Here is a 16,369-nt window from a genome sequence, read left to right on the forward strand (position 1 = left end):
ATGATACCATTTCTTTACATTGTTCTACCCCGAAGCAATTCTCAAAATGTGGCCCAAAGATAAGAATTCTCTGGTGGGCCAGTGGTTAGGGCTCAGCGCTGCACTGCCGAGGGTCTGGGTTCAATGCCTGGTCAGGGAATTAAGATCCCACAAATCTTAGACATCACTTGCCCTTCTCATGTTAATTCTCTTGTGAGTGTACAGCGTTTCTCAGAGGCGGCTTGGTGAGGATGTCATCACCATTTTGACAGTTAATAGAACATGTGCTAGTGTGTTGTGTTTTAAAAGTTATCAGTTTAATTTCCAATATGACAACTGTCAATAGCTTCAATTTACATACACAAGAGCTCTTTGGAACCCTCAATAATTTTTAAGAGTGTAAAGGAGTTCTGACATAAAAATGCTTAAGAAACGGTATTTTATAGATTGAGATAGTGCTTTAAGAAGTTTCCAAGATATAAAGGATAGCAGTTTATATCATGAAATGAAAACATTTGTTATTTTTTTTGTGACAGAGGTAATGTATCACATGCCATCCCATTATTTTGCTTGTACATGATACATAAAATGTGTGCTTTCATTCTGAATCTGAGTAATGCTTTGAGAATAATTTCCAGCCTTATGAAGTTTCTCCAGATTGAAGTTAATAAAAAACTAACAACTACAACAACTCAAGGAATATTGTCTAAATTGGCATGCCTGTCAAATTGATAGTATTCTATGTTTCAGGTGTACAGCACAATGAAACACAATTTTTAAAGTTTATACTACATTTATAGTTATGACATGAAAGTCTTTATTATAACCATGTAATTGGTGATTTTCCTGTGACAAATGCAAGAAAAACAAATTTTACTGAATGAACATGTAATCATTTATGAATAATGTACAATTAGGTATACATTTATTACTCAACCAAGCATTGCCAGCCCATCAATAGTACACTCAGACAAGTGCAATAAAAAACTTAGTCTTTTGATGTTTTGGCAAGTTTTAGCCAAGTAATAACTATAGCTTACACATTTACAAACTATTATAATTATGGAAGTATATCACCAAGGTAGGTAATAGAATGTATTTTATTTGAAGCTTATGTGTGCATGCTTAGTCATGTCTGACTCTTTATGACCCCAAGAACTGCGGCCCACCAAGCTCCTCTGCCCATGGAAGTTTCCAGGCAAGAATACTGAAGTGGGTTACATTTCTTTCTCCAGGGGATCTTCTCAACCCAGGGACTGAACCCACATCTCCCGTGTGTCCTGCATTGGCAGGTGGACTCTTTACCACTGAGCCAGATTTGACAATTAGCTTAACCAAGAACTTTTCAATATTTAGACAAGTAGTATAAGAACCTTACCCGGGTCCTGTACAAGTTAAGGACGGGCCTGGTGTTGTGGACTGGGTCATTGTTTCTCACAGAAGAGGGTAAAAATTTCTAGAATATTCAGATTCCATGTCAGCCACTTTTCACTCAAGCTGGCAGTTCAGCTACCAGAGAAATGTGGAAGATGTGGAATCCACACCTCAGTTTGAATCATGGTGCTCACTGCCTTTTCCATGGCCTTGAATTGCCTGAGTCGTGTGAAAAGTCACCAGCCTCCACAGAGAGTGTCTTGGAGCTTGCAGTGCAAGCGACACTTTACATGCACAGAGACCAGGGCAGGGAGACCCCAGGGAGACCTCCTCCTGACCCTTAGCACCCCCACGTGGGCTGCAGTGATGACCCTGACATCCTGGATGACAGTGAAGGGCAGAGCATCTCCTTGGGCAAGATGGTCCTCATGGGAGTCTGGGTCTCAAAGCTCCAGGCCTGAGGTTCCCTGTGGCTCAGCAGGGGTGGCTACCCCAGCTCAGCTCACCCGGACACAGTTTCTCAACATGGCTTGTCCATCAGTCCAGGAAATCTGGGTCAGAAGGCCTTGCCCAGACCTCCACTCTTTCTACACATCTCCACAGAGGCTGCTCAGAAAAAGAGCCAGGTGGGAAGCTGGGGGTGAGGCGGGGGTGGCAGCCAATGGGAAGCCAGCTCAGTGTCTGCAGCTTGGCAAAGGAAGCCCCATCCGCTTCACCTCACCTGTGTGCTCCAGCTTGACCTCCCTGTCTATGTCTCATTCTTTTGCCTCCCAGTGGAAGGAAGGGGGCTTCCTAGGTGGCGCTAGTAGTAAAGAACTCTCCTGCCAATGCAGGAGGCATAGCAGACACATATTTGATCCCTGGATCGGGAAGATCCCCTGGAGGAGGGCATGGCAACCCACTCTAATATTCTTGCCTGGACAGTCCCATGGACAGAGGAGCCTGGCGGGCTACAGTCCATGGGGTCGCAAAGAGTCAGACACGACTGAAGTGACTTAGCATGCATGGAAGGAAGGATGGGAAAGAGCAGAAAGGGTGACCCTGTCAATCTCTGATGTCCCCTCTGTCCACCCAGGGGTATGAGGACACAGTCAGTTGAGGGTTACCAGGGCAGGGAGAGCCATGACCTCGGGTCTTCCTCTTCCTTCTCCTCCCCATCACTGGTTACCACAGATGAGCAGCCACATTAGGTGCTGCCTGGGTTCAAAAGGTGATGCCATTCCCTACCTTCCAGGCATCTCCGGGCCAGGAGACTTGGAGGACAGATGTGTCAGTCTCTACCCAGGGCAAAAATCAAAAAGATCTGGGAGCTGATTGGACCAGTTAGAAGGGCTGGGTTGGGAGGGTGACGATAAAGGCAGAGTGGAGGTGGTGAGGCAGACTGCTTGCCCTGCACACCAGCCCTTCAAGAGTCCTGAGTGACAGAGGCCCGAGGATGTGGCAGGGCGGGGCCGGAGGCTGAGGCCATGCCCTGTTGCTAATTCGGTTCTCATGAACACTTACTACCTGGCAGACCTCATTCCATGCAAAAGTGGTTCTTTTCCTCACAACACCTACTATGTTTTCAACCAATGTGCATTTATTGAGTACCTACCATATACCTGTTTCAGAGCTGGCCACTAGGGTCTAAAAGATAAATGCAGTTCTAAGGAACTTACAATAGAGTATCAAAGTCGCCTGAGCACAGAGATAAATGTTAATGAACATAGTGATTGAGGACTTCAGTTTTCTTATTTATAAAATGAGGGGGCTTGACTGTTTATTTATTACTTGCATCCTACCTGCATCCAAAAGGTTTTAAGATAGCTTCCAATTAAATACACTTTTTAGTAATTTTGTTAAACCAGAATTAGAGAATTAAAAAGCAAGTGGAAGGAGAGAAACCAATCGAAGGGGAGAGGGGGGACAAGAGAGCTAAAATGAAGTCACACTGAGTTGAGAAGTCAGATGTCAATTATCCTAGTTATGTTGTTGCTGTAACTATGGCTCTGAGCTTCCCGATAGCCAGGCAAAAAGAGAAAGAGAAATGGTCATGTAAGTACCATTGTCCGGTAAAATAAAACATAAAAGGTCTCTAAGCAAGATAATTTTTTTCCTGGTAGTAAATACTAAAGATAAGTTACTATGTGGGTCTTTCCTTCTGGTAACATAGATTAGGAGAGTAGACAGTGCCTTTAGTGATAGCTTTTCCGGGACACAAATAATGCTGTTATTTTTCATGTGGTCATTTCTTTGCCAAGCATTAACAGATGCCAAGAGTGCAACACTTAAGTGGAACTGGGCTGAAGGCATTTCTGCAAGGGCAGCTAAGCTAATGTGGTTCTGGTGACATGAACTGATAGTCAGAATATGTAGAGGAACAGTTATAGAGTAGGTTGTTTCCCCACTTGATCACAGCTTGGGTATTGACCAATGTTTTCATTTTTGTTGTGCTGAGGAGTGAAAAAGTGATGTCTAAATTCTAGTTTTATTTTGTATTTCTTCAATTATGAGTGATACCAAGCATGTTTCTACATGTTTACTGGCTTCATTTATATTAAGTAAACATACCCATATGTTTATTGATATTTCCTTTTCTGTAAACCACCTGTCTATATTCTTCGACTATTTCAAAAGTGTATTTATTTATTTTGGCTGTGTTCTGTCTTCCTTGCTGCCTGGGCTTTTCTCTAGTTGTGGTCAGCAGGGGTCTGCTCTCTGACTGCAGTGCACAGGCTTCTTATTGAGGTGGCCTTTCTTGTGGAGCACAGGTTAGGGCACGCCAGCTTCAGTAGTTGCTGCATGTGGGCTCAAGTATAGTTGTGGCTCCTGGGCTCTAGAGCACAGACTCTATAGCTGTGGCACACGGGCTAAGTCGTTCTGTGGTACGTGAGATCGATCTTCCCCAATCCGGGATCAAACCCGTATCTCCTGCATTGGCAGGCAGAGTCTTCACCACTAATCCACTAGTGAAACCCTCTTTGACTATTTAAAAAAACTGTTTCCATGTCCTCATCTATAAATCAGATAATTATAGTACTTATCTGATAGGGCTACCTACTGTGAGATTTAAATAAAATAATCTATGTGCTTAAAATAGTGTCTAGTACATAGTAAATGAATAAATATTAGTTTTTGTGATGATTAGATGTTATGTGAGTTTCCTTGTAAATTAAGGAATAATCCCTTTATCGTATGCTTTTTCATTATTGTGAAATGTTTTTATGGTAGTCTTCCATTTAGGGTTGTTTTAAAAAATTGTTATGTAGTCAAATGTATCAACCTTTTCCTATATGACTTCTGGGTTTTCCACCCTGATTAGAAAAGCCTTCCAGCTCCAAAATTATAAATCAGTTCACCTATACTTTCTAATAGAACTTCTACAGTTTTATTACACTTAAATATGCTTTGTTTTTGTTGTTCAGCTGCTAAATAGCGTCCAACTCTTTGCAGCCTCATGGACTGCAGCACACCAGGCTTCCCTGTCCTTCACTATCTCCTGGAGTTTGATCAAATTCATGTCCATTGAGTCGGTGATGCTATCTAACAATCTCATCCTCGGCCATTCCCTTCTCCTTTTGCCTTCAATCTTTCCCATCATCAGAGTCTCTTAGAATGAGTCAGCTCTTTGAATTAGGTGGTCAAAAGATTGGAGCTTCAGTTTCCGCATCAGTCCTCCCAGTGAATACACTTATCATGATTGAAATAGAATTTGTTTTGGCCCCATCTTTATTATCCCCCCAAACAACAATTCTTGTATCTCAACACCATTTATTGAATATTCTTATTTCCCTGTCTATTTGAGTGAGAATTCTAGAACCTTTCACTAGAGTCCCCAGCCCTTTCCCTAATCTAAGACTCCTTTGGTCTTAACATGTTGGGATGGATGCCAATCTGCTGGAGGAGATAAGGGGTGAAGGTAGAGGAGGGCACTGGACCAGGAGGTAGTCAGCCTGGGTTCTGAACCTCTGGACCCTTAGCCTTGTGACTGATCTCTTTTTTTCTCAATTAAAAATCTTTTTATTGAAGTACTACCATATGATCCAACAGTCCCATTCCTGGGCATATATTGGAGAAAACCATAATTAGAAAAGATACATAGACTCCAAATGTTCATTGCAACTCTATTTACAATAGCCAAGACATGGAAGCCACCTAAATGTCCACTGATGGAGGAATGGATAAAGAAGATGTGGTGTGTGAATATATATATATTGGAATATTACTCAGCCATTAAAAAAGAACAAAATAATGCCATTTGCAGCAACATGGATGGACCTACAGATTGTCATATTGAGTGAAATAAGTCAGATAGAGAAAGACAAATACCATATGATATTGCTTTGATGAGTGATCTTAACAAGTCATTTCTGCTTCCTGGGCCCCTGTTTCTTCTGTCCGTAAGAAGAAGAGATAAGATTTGATGGTTTCTAAAGTCCCATCCAGTTTTATTTTTTTTATTTTTTTTTTTTAATTTTTATTATTATTATTTTTTTTTTCCAGTGGGTTTTGTCATACATTGATATGAATCAGTCAAGTCTACAGATTCCCGAGAGAGTCAGCACAGGAGCAAGTGAGCCAAAAGAGGAGATGGAGTCATCGTGGTGTTTGTGAGTCTTAGTGCCAGCCCTGTCCCCTCACAGCCCGCACTCCCCTCTCCTCTGCCCAAGGCCCAAGGCTTGGGAACCAAGTGCCTGCCACCCTGAGAGACACTGGTTCTGGTACAGGAAGGCAACACCCCAGAGAAGCTGCTGATTGAGGGCTGGTGGACAGATGGCACAGGTCCCTGAGAAAGTCGCCTGGGTGAGCACCCCTGGGGTGCCCACTCCAAGGCCCTGGACTTTCCCAAGAGAGGAAGGCCAGGAAAGGACTGGAAAGCCCTACTCTGAAGGGTGGAAGTGACTATGAGTGTCCACAATGTGCACACACGTGCACGCACACACACACGCATGCACACATGTCAACAATGTGTATGCACAAAGGAGGGCAAAATTTTGCTTTGAGAAGAGACAGATGTGGGTTCAAATTCCTGCTCCACTGCTTCATTTGTATGACCTCAGATTCTTCCTACTTCTAGCATCTCCTAGAGAATCAACTTTATTAGATTTTTGTGACAGCTCAGTGAATTCTAACACAGCACCCGGGACAAGGTGGGAGACCAGGATATGCCATGTCATCTCCTGTTCCTTCCCCCACCTTCCTGGATGCTGGAGTCTTTGAACAGGCCACAGCACAGCACAACAGAAGGAGATCTGGGCTTTGGAGTCAGGCCAGCACCCAGCTTCGTGAGCTTCTATCTCTAGGGCGAGCAGCATGGCTCTGGACCCCCGGGGGCACACAGTAAGTGGTACTAATATTATCACTCAGTACAGCTCTGGGCTTACAGAGTGCAGCATCCAGGCAGGTCCTGAGAGGACAAGCTACCTAGATCGGAGGGAAGAGAGATTGACTGGGAGCCCCAAGAAGGCTGAGTCTGAGGGTGCATGCATGAGTGCTAAATCGCTTCAGTTATGTCTGACTCTGTGCGACCCCACAGACTGTAACCTGCCAGGCTCATCTGTTTATTAGATTTTCCAGGCACGAATACTGGAATGGGTTGCCGTGCCCTCCTCCAGGGGATCTTCCCAGCCTGGGGATCAGACCCATGTCTCTTATGTCTCCTGCCTTGGCAGGCTGGTTCTTTACCACTAGCGCCACCTGGAAAGCCCCTGGGTCGGCAGGATTCACTAGCAAGTACAGCCTAAGACAACGACACAGCAATAACCCCACAGCCCTGGTGAGTGTCTTAACCCTTATCCTCAAGTTCAGTTCGACCACTGCAGAGCCATTTTCTGGCCCCACATCCCTATCATCTCAGCCAGCCCATAAACTGTCATGAGTAGGTTTTCCAGATAAAATTTAGGATGCACAGATAAATTTGAATTTCAGGTACACAATGAGTAATATTTTTGTATTATAAATATGTCATCCCCAAATAGACCCCGTTGACATAAATAAAGGTTTGCTGCTGCTGCTGCTAAGTCGCTTCAGTCGTGTCCGACTTTGAGCTAAAGGCACTTGAAAGACAGCAGATTTAAGAAGGGCATCCTAATCTCCTCTTTTCTTCCTGAAAATGGGAGATAACAACTTCCATGTGAAAGACGCGTTCCCTGTACCAGGAAAAAAAGCAAACTCTTATCTTCCTTCAGCCTCACCATTTAGTTTGGTTACTTCTCCACAATTGTTTGTCTTTGTTCAATCCAATATAAAGACATGTAGTTTTCACCATTTCTTTGGGTCTTTTTAGCAATAAAATTTATAGAAATGTGTATGATTTTCTCCTGTTAATCTGTCTTATGGCAATTTAATTCTCAGGTCCAGCCAAAAAACCCTAAGAGGATAGGGGTAAATTTTTGCCTCCTCTGCAGTCCCAAATATCATGTGAGACATACTTATAACAATAAAAAATCTTTAGTTCTTTATCTGAAATTCAAATGTAACTGGGTTTCCTGGATTTTTATTTACTAAAATAGGCAGCCAGTAGAACACTTTGATGACTATTACATCAGTTGTGTGCTGGCTTCTGCAGTCAAGTTCACATCCATGAACTGGTATGACCTTCCTCTCAACAGATATGGCCTGGTGGCCCACTTGACACTTCAGTGGGGGGGACCTGCAAGTGTGGCTGGGGGTGGGGGTCGCAAGCAGGACCAGAGAATGAGCTGGTTCCGGGGAGCCCTCAGTCAGCAGTATTATTATTACTCCCATTTAACATGCAAAGAGGGTAAACCACTCCAGTATTCTTGCCTGGAGAATCCCATGGACAGAGCCTGGTGGGCTACAATCCACAGGGTAGCAAAGAGTCGAACACAACTGAAGTGACTTAGTATGTATGCACACACAACATGCAAAGAAACTGAAACACATTTATTTAAATATATGTATTGAGCCTGATACTTTTCAAGGCCCAAGAGGAGAGGTTAACTGATTCACACAAGGTCCCCCAATGGGTAGATAATGATCGTTGAACCCTGTATCCCTGGGGGTCACTTACCTCTCATTTGAGAATCTGAAACAACACACTGTATATACATTTGAATTTTCAGTGTCTGTGTTTTTCTCCTTTCCTACCCAGTTTGACTCCTTCCAGCCCACTGCCTTAGGCTGGGGTCTCCAGGAAGGCTTGGTCTTACTTACCTTGGGATTCTAGGCCAGAAACTCAGAGTGATTAATTTCAGAGACAGTTATTTATGGGGGTTCTCTCTTTCCAGGATACTGTACCTTAAGCTGCTGCCTCGTTGGGACAATAAGAATGACACTGGCCACATGCTCGCCGCCTGCCTTGTTCCCCTTCCTCCAGGCTATGCATACCTGGGGCCCCAGGAAGGAGTTAGGAAGGGAAGGACAGAAGATTTGGATGGGACAGAAGACTAGGTGAGGCTGAACACACTTAGGTTTAAGGAGGGAAAATGCAAAATGCTCACCCATACAAGTAACTGTTTTGGCATTAACAGTACTGGCATTTACTATGATGCGTGTGTGCATGGTAAGTCGCTTCAGTTGTGTCCAACTCTAGTGACCCTATGGACTGTAGTCTACCAGGCTCCTCTGTCCATGGGATTCTCCAGGCATGAGTGCTGGAGTGGGTTGCCATGCCCTGCTCCAGGGGATCTTCCTGACCCAGGGATTGAACTTGGGTCTCCTGAATTGGCAGGCAGGTTCTTTACCACTAGCACCACCTGGAAAGCCCTTTACTATGATGAGTGGTCCCTAAAATGAAAGTTTAGTAGGGGAGAGGTCATGGCAGAGACAGATTCAGGGTCAAGATCAGAGTCAAGATATTCAGGGCAGGGCTGAGGGTGTCTTAGCATGCTCAGCAGCATTCCATGGCCATCCTTGTCCCCTTACTCCACCTCTCATTCTCACCCACTGGACCTGGCAAGCACACTGCTGTTCCAGGCCCCTTGCTCTAGCTGCTGACTGCTCCGAACATCCTTCCCCCAGATACACACTCAGCTACTCCTTTGTCTCCTTCAAGTCACCTTGCTTATACTATCGAACCCTGCGACTTCTCCCCGAACCAGCTCTCCTCATCACACTTGGCCAGTGCTGCTGTAACTACTAGAAACTTTTACTAATTTATCTTGTATTTTGCGCACTGGTTTATCTCAAACCTGCAGGGCAGTGTCTGGCATAGGGGATACTCAATAAACATGTGTCATATTGAATTTATTGAACTGGATTTGGAAGGGACCTTGATAATCTAGTTGTTTCTAATCAGATGTACTTTCAGAGTTTCCCATGGGGCTTGTTGAAATATACCAACCAGGGAAGTCCCTGATGGTCCAGTGGTTAAGATTGCGCTTCCTGTGCAGAGAGTACAGGTTCAGGTCCTGGTTGGGGAACTGAGAACCCACATGCTATGTGGCACAGCAAAAAAAAAAAAAAAAAGTGGCCAAACAAACAAAAAAACGCAAAACAAATAAACATAAAATAAATAAAATACTCCAATTAGTGTCCCTTCCCTGGACCTCTTGGGTCAGCTTGAGATGTTTCTTGAGGCTTCTGACATGAAAAACCCCTTGTCTAGTGCAGTCCCCTTACTTAGCAACAGGTTTACTGAGGGCCTGCCTTGTTCAAGGTCACAGAGAAATCAGGGTCTAAGTCGGCATCCCCAAACTCTCCCCCACTGGGGCCCTAACTAGCTCTTGAGGCAGACCTGGGGCACCTCCTAGTCCAGCACGGGTAACCCTTAGTTCAGAATATTAGTTATCAGAAAGAATATTCGCTTCTTTTGTTCCATCCGGTTTTCTCCAGAGCACCTCTAACTACTAGACATTTTACTGATTTATCTTGTATTTTGTTCTCTGATGTATCCCGTACCTAGGACATGGTTGGAGCTCAGTGAATGTTTGTTTCTAATTTGTTGTACTGTGCTAAGTTGCTTCAGCCATGTCCGACTTTTTGAGACTCTATGGAGGTTGCAGACTCCTCTGTGAGGCCTGTGACACAGGGATTCTCCAGGCAAGAATACTGGAGTGGGTTGCCATGTCCTCCTCCAGGGGATCTTCCTGACCCAGGGATTGAACCTGCATCTCTTACATATCCTGCATTGGCAGGTGGGTTCTTTACCTCTAGCACCACCTGGAAAGCTCTTGTTCCTATTACTTGCTGTCATATTCTCGGTAAAGCATGTCTCAGAACTCTTCTGAGTCTGTTTTCTAAACTGCAAAAATGTGTAGTTCTTAGGATTGACATGAGTTTCCACCCGATAATGTACCTTAAAAAGCTCCTTGTAAACCCAGATCACCCTGCAAACCCAGCCATTACTGTCGTCAGTCCTCTTGCTTAATGCCCCCCATGGCCCTACATCTCCGCCTCCCAAGAACAAAACAGCAGCTCCCTGGCCTAGAACCTGAGGTTTCTACCTTGGCCCTAGCAGCCCCTCTCACTCCATTTCCTGCCACTCCTCCTCACACACCCTTCAGTCTGGCCACAGAGTTAATCGCCGCCCTGAACAGGCCATACCCTCTCACGCCTCCACACCTCTGTACAAACTGTTCCTCCTGCAGGGAATGCTCTCCTCCCTTCACTACCCAGAGAGCTCCAGCATCACCTGCCCCCACAGCACTCTGCTTCCTGGTCCGTCTGTACCCGATGTGGAGTTGGGCATGAGATGAGATGAGATGGATGAGATTCCTGGATCTGCCACCTGCCTCGGGTAAAGTTGCTTAACCTCTCTCAGCTCATCTGCAAAACGGAGATGATAAGAACACGCACCTTCTCTGGGCACTGTGAGGGTCTGACCCCCACCTGGCACCCAGCAGGTGCTTGGGAAAAGCTGCTCTTGTGTTCTTATTGATACTTCCCTACTCCCAACTGTACCCAGGCTCTCTGTTCTCCCCACCAGCCAGGTAGGACCTGGACTGTCCTCTAAGACTACTTGAGGGCCACCCTGGCCTCTCTGGGGAAGCAGAGGGAACTTTCCTGTCTTAACTGATTAATGAAGCAAGTAGGATGAGAACCATAATGGCAGTGGATGTAGAACCCACCAAGAACAGCTGCATTCTTAGGCAAGAGGCCTGCGTCTCAGCAGGTGAGGGGAAACCTGGGGAGGGAGAGAGCCCAGCTGCAGCAGGAGTCTTGCCCTCTCCACCAGGTGCCAGACCTGACCCTGCTCCATTTTGGAGGTGAAGTGCCAGGGCCAACAGTAGCCCTGTTGCGGTGATTTTCTTGTCTGCCAGGACCTGCCATTTTCCTGGCTAGTTCCTTGTCCCATCTTTCATTCCTGCGGCCATTACTTCTACAACCACCAATAAGCCTCACTAATTACTCACCTACCACAAGCCAATACCATGAAAATAGGGTACCAGCTAAATGTGTGGGCTTTGGAGTCAGGTCAAGTGCTTGGCATACAGTAGTCATCCAATGAATGATCATTGCCATCTCAAATCTTCACAATAACCATTACAGGATGGCGTACTTTGAAGCCAGACTGTCCTGGGTTCAAGCCCCAGTTCCACCTCTTTCTAGGTATGCAACCTTGACAAATTACTCAACCAGTTTATGTTTTAGTCTCCTCCTTATCCCTAAAATAAGGATGATAATAGCTCCTACCTTATGGAGCTGATAGGAGGATTACCGGGCTTCCCCAGTGGCTCAGCAGTAAAGAATCTGCCTGCAGTGCAGGAGACACGGGTTCAATTCCTGGGTAGGGAAGATCCCCTGGAGGTGAAAATGGAAACTCACCCCAGTATTCTTGCCTGAAAAATCTCAGGGACAGGGGAGCCTGGTGGGCTACAGTCCAATGGGTCACAAAGAGTCAGACACGACTATGTCTTTACAGCACTTAGCATGATGCTCCAAAGATGGTAAACACTCAATAAATGTTAGTTATTATTAACCATTTTCCTCTTTGGGGCATGGGGAGATAGGAAAAAAATAGAGAAATTAAGTAACTCGACCAAGGTCACCAAGCTCATAAGTGGTACAGCCAGGATTCAACCCCTGGGTTATATGATTCCAGAGTCAGAGTTCTCTAGGTTTTTCAATGGTTATCTTTATTTTTTATTACCTTCATTCAATAAATTTAAGCCATAAAACAAGTTTTTAAATATATCCTAACTATAGTGGCAATAATTTAAAACCCTTCGAATACATTTGAATTCACAAGTTCATGATTTTTAAAAAAACTGATCACTTTTGGGGATGCTAAGAAGTAACCTTTTGACGAGGGTGAAAGAGGAGAGTAAAAACTGGCTTGAAACTCAATATTCAAAAACTTAAGATCATGGCATCTGGTCTCATCACTTCAGAGCAAATAGAATGGGAAAAAGTGGAAACAGTGACAGATTTTATTTTCTTGTATTCCAAAATCACTGTGGATGGTAACTGCAGCCATGAAATTAAAAGATGCTTGCTCCTTGGAAGGAAAGCTATGACCAACATAAACAGCATATTAAAAAGCACAGACATTACTTTGCTGACAAAGTTCCGTCTAGTCAAAGCTATAGTTTTTTTAGTAGTTATATATGATGTGACAATTGGACCCTAAAGAAGGCTGAGCGCTGAAGAATTGATGCTTTTGAATTGTGGTGCTGGAGAAGACTCTTGGGAGTCCCTTGAACAGCAAGGAGATCAAACCAGTCAATCCTAAAGGAAATCAGTCCTGAATATTCATTGGAAGGACTGATACTGAAGCTAAAGCTCCAATACTTTGGCCTCTTGATGTGGAGTGGACTTATTTGGACTCTGATTTAAACAAACTGTTTTAGAAATGAGAGAGAATTTGAACAATGAATGAGTATTTGATGATATTAACACATTATTGTTAATATTTTAGTAATAATGGTAATGCGGCTATTTTTAGGGGCTTCCCAGTTGGTGCCAGTGGTAAATAACCTGCCTGCCAATGCAGGAGACATAAGAGATGCAGATTCGATCCCTGGGTCAGAAAAGTACCCTGGAGGAGGTACTGGCAACTCACGCTAGTATTCTTGCCTAGAGAATCCCCATGGACAGAGGAGCCTGGAGGGCTACAGTCCATGGGTTCGAAAGAGTTGGACACGACTGAAGCAACTTGGCATGCATGCAAGGCTATTTTTAGAGATACATACTGGAATATTTACAAATGAACTGATATAACAGCTTCAGAGATTTGCTTCAGAAGAATCCAGGGGTGAACTTCCTTGGTGGTTCAGTGGTTAAGATTCCACGCTTCCTCCACAGGAGGCACAGGTTCGACCCCTGGTTGGAGAATGAAGATTGCCCATGCCATGTGGAGCATGGCTAAAAAAACCACCAGAGGTATGGTAGAAGTGTAGATGGGCCTGACAGTCATTAAAATAAGGTAATGTGTACCCTTCTTCATAATGAGTTCATCATATTCTTACTTCATTTTTAAGTTAAAAATTTCCATACTAAAAACTAAAAGAAAAAACTGAATGATGTAAAACCATTTTGTCTGGATAACTGTGCCCTAGTTATCACTCCTCTTTGAGCCTTGTTTCCCCAAGTGTGAAGTGAGGGATCTAGACTACCTCTAACACTGTTTGCCATGTGCCGGGCACAGTTCTAAGTGCTTGATTTATTTTCAATCATGGAATGTCTGAACCACCCTCTGAGCTGGGGACCTGCATTGTGCTCATTTCTGAGGTGAGGACCTAAGGTCTGAAGAGGTTAGCTAACTTTCCCAAGGTCACATACAGCAAGTGGAGAAGCTGAGTTTCAAACCCAGGCATTCCAGCTCCAGAATCCTGGTGCCTACGTTCCACAGTAGGCTGCTCAACACACAGTACTACCATCTGTCCCTCTGGGCTCCTCTGGGGTCCTTCCTGTGTATTCAATCCCTCCTGGATCCTATTGTCTCTTTACCTTGCCTGTGGCTGGGCAGAAGAGGCTCGTCAAGGGTGGGAACTGTGGGAACCTGCCAACTGGACCCCACCTCGAGACTTAAGGTGTGTGAGAAGTGTGCTCTTGAGAATCGCTGATCCATGAATTGGGCAAGGGTTGGGCCCGAACTTGAAAAGGAGGCAGAGCTGTGCCAGGTAGGAACAGCTGAACGCTTCCACCTTCCGTGGGCTGCACTAGCAGCCTTTACCACCCTGGCCCGAGTGTGAAGAGACCCAGTGATCTCTCTCCCAGATGTGTGTGCACACCCGGGGAAGCACTGGGCCAGAGCTGACCGCAGGAGGAACAGGACTCTGATTCTTTGAAGGGAGTACAGAGGCAGGAGGCTGGATGCAATGACCTCAGGGTCACGGCCTGTTCTCAGCTGTCTTCAGCTCCTGGGGAGTGTAGATGAGTTCAACCTGACTCTTCTCTGGAGATTATGATTTCAACGATTTAAAGATTAAAATCTCCAAGTGCTGTAGCCACCCAGGTGGGCCTGGCACCATCTCAGCACCATCCTCTGCTGTCTGGATTCTCTCCCCATCTGTCCCTCGCGTCAATCCTTAGAGTAGTACAGGTCTTCTTTTTTCTCTTTCTTTGTTCCTGGCTGTGCTGGGTCTTCCTTGTGGCACGAAGGCACCTCTAGTTGTAGTTCGAGGGCTTTGTGGCCCCCTGGGCATGTGTGATCTTAGTTTCCCAACCAGGGATAGAACCCACGTCTCCCGCATTGGAAGGTGGATTCTTAACCACTGGCCCACCAGGGAAGGCCCAGCAGGCATGTTTTCAATAACTCATTCTATGGCAGGCACTGTGCTTGGCACTGAGGATATGAAGATGAATAAAACAAGGTCTTATTTGTCCTGGAGCTCATAGTCTCCTATGGAGGCAGATGTATGAACAGAGAAATATGGAGTGTGAAAGAGAAAAGTACCTGTTCCAAACCTCCACTTCCAGGATAGCACAGCTCTCCCCTCGAGCATCTTTCTGCATTTCCAGCCTAGTCTGGATAGATCTTATATCAACATGTCACAGACCCTCTCCATCTGAGTCTCCCCCATGACATCTTCCCATGGAGTTCCCCTCAGAAGAGTGGGCGGTGGGGAAGGGATCAGTCTAGATTAGCAAGTTTCAATAGAAAGAAATATGTGAGACAAAAATGCGAGCACATTTGTAATTTAAACTGTTTAATACTCACATGAAAAAGCAAAAAGAACAAGTAGAATTAGTTTTAATATTTTATTTAACCCAATATGCCCCAAATATTATCACTTCATTATGTAGTTAACATAAAAACTTATGAATAAGACATTTTACATTCGCTTGTCATCCTGTCTCAATAGCAAAAAAGCTCCAGATAATATTGATTTAAAAAAAACAGGCAAAGGTGTGGGGGGAGGAGGGATAAATTGGGAGACTGACATATACACATGACTATATATAAAACAGATTAACTAATAAGAGATTACTGTATAGCACAGGGAACTCTACTCAATACTCTGTAATGACCTATATAGAAAAAGATCTGAAAAAGAGTGGATATATATGTATATGTGGGGCTTCCCAGGTGGCATTAGTGGTAAAGAACCTGCCTACCAGTGTAAGAGGCTTAAGAGACCTTGGTTAGAGCCCTGATTCAGGAAGATCCCCTGGAGGAGGGTATGGCAATCTACTCCAGTTTTCTTGCCTGGAAAATCCCATGGACAGAGGAGCCTGGTGGGCTACAGTCCATAGGGTCGTAAAGAGTCAGATACGATCAAGGTAACTTCACATGCAGGCGTATACGTATATGTATAACATTCACTCTGCTATACAGCAGAAAATAACACAACACTGTAAATCAACTATACTTCTATCATTTTTTTTTAATAGGGAAAGGACTTGAATAGACATTTCTCCAAAAAAGACAAGTGGCCAACAAGTATATGAAAATATAAAGTCACTAGCCATCAGGGAAAAGTAAATAAAAAACACAGTGAGATACATCACACCTGTTAGGAGGGCTGTTAGTAAAGAAAAAAACAATAATAAATGTTGGAGAGGATGTTGAGACTCTGGAACCCTGTACACAGTTGGGAGAAATGTAAAATGGTACAGCCTCTATGGAAAGCAGTATAGCAGTTCCTCAAAAAATTAAAACTAGAACTACCATATGGTCCAGCAATCCCAC

This window comes from Dama dama, chromosome 3 (assembly GCF_033118175.1).
Source record: "Dama dama isolate Ldn47 chromosome 3, ASM3311817v1, whole genome shotgun sequence".
Taxonomy (NCBI): Eukaryota; Metazoa; Chordata; class Mammalia; order Artiodactyla; family Cervidae; genus Dama; species Dama dama.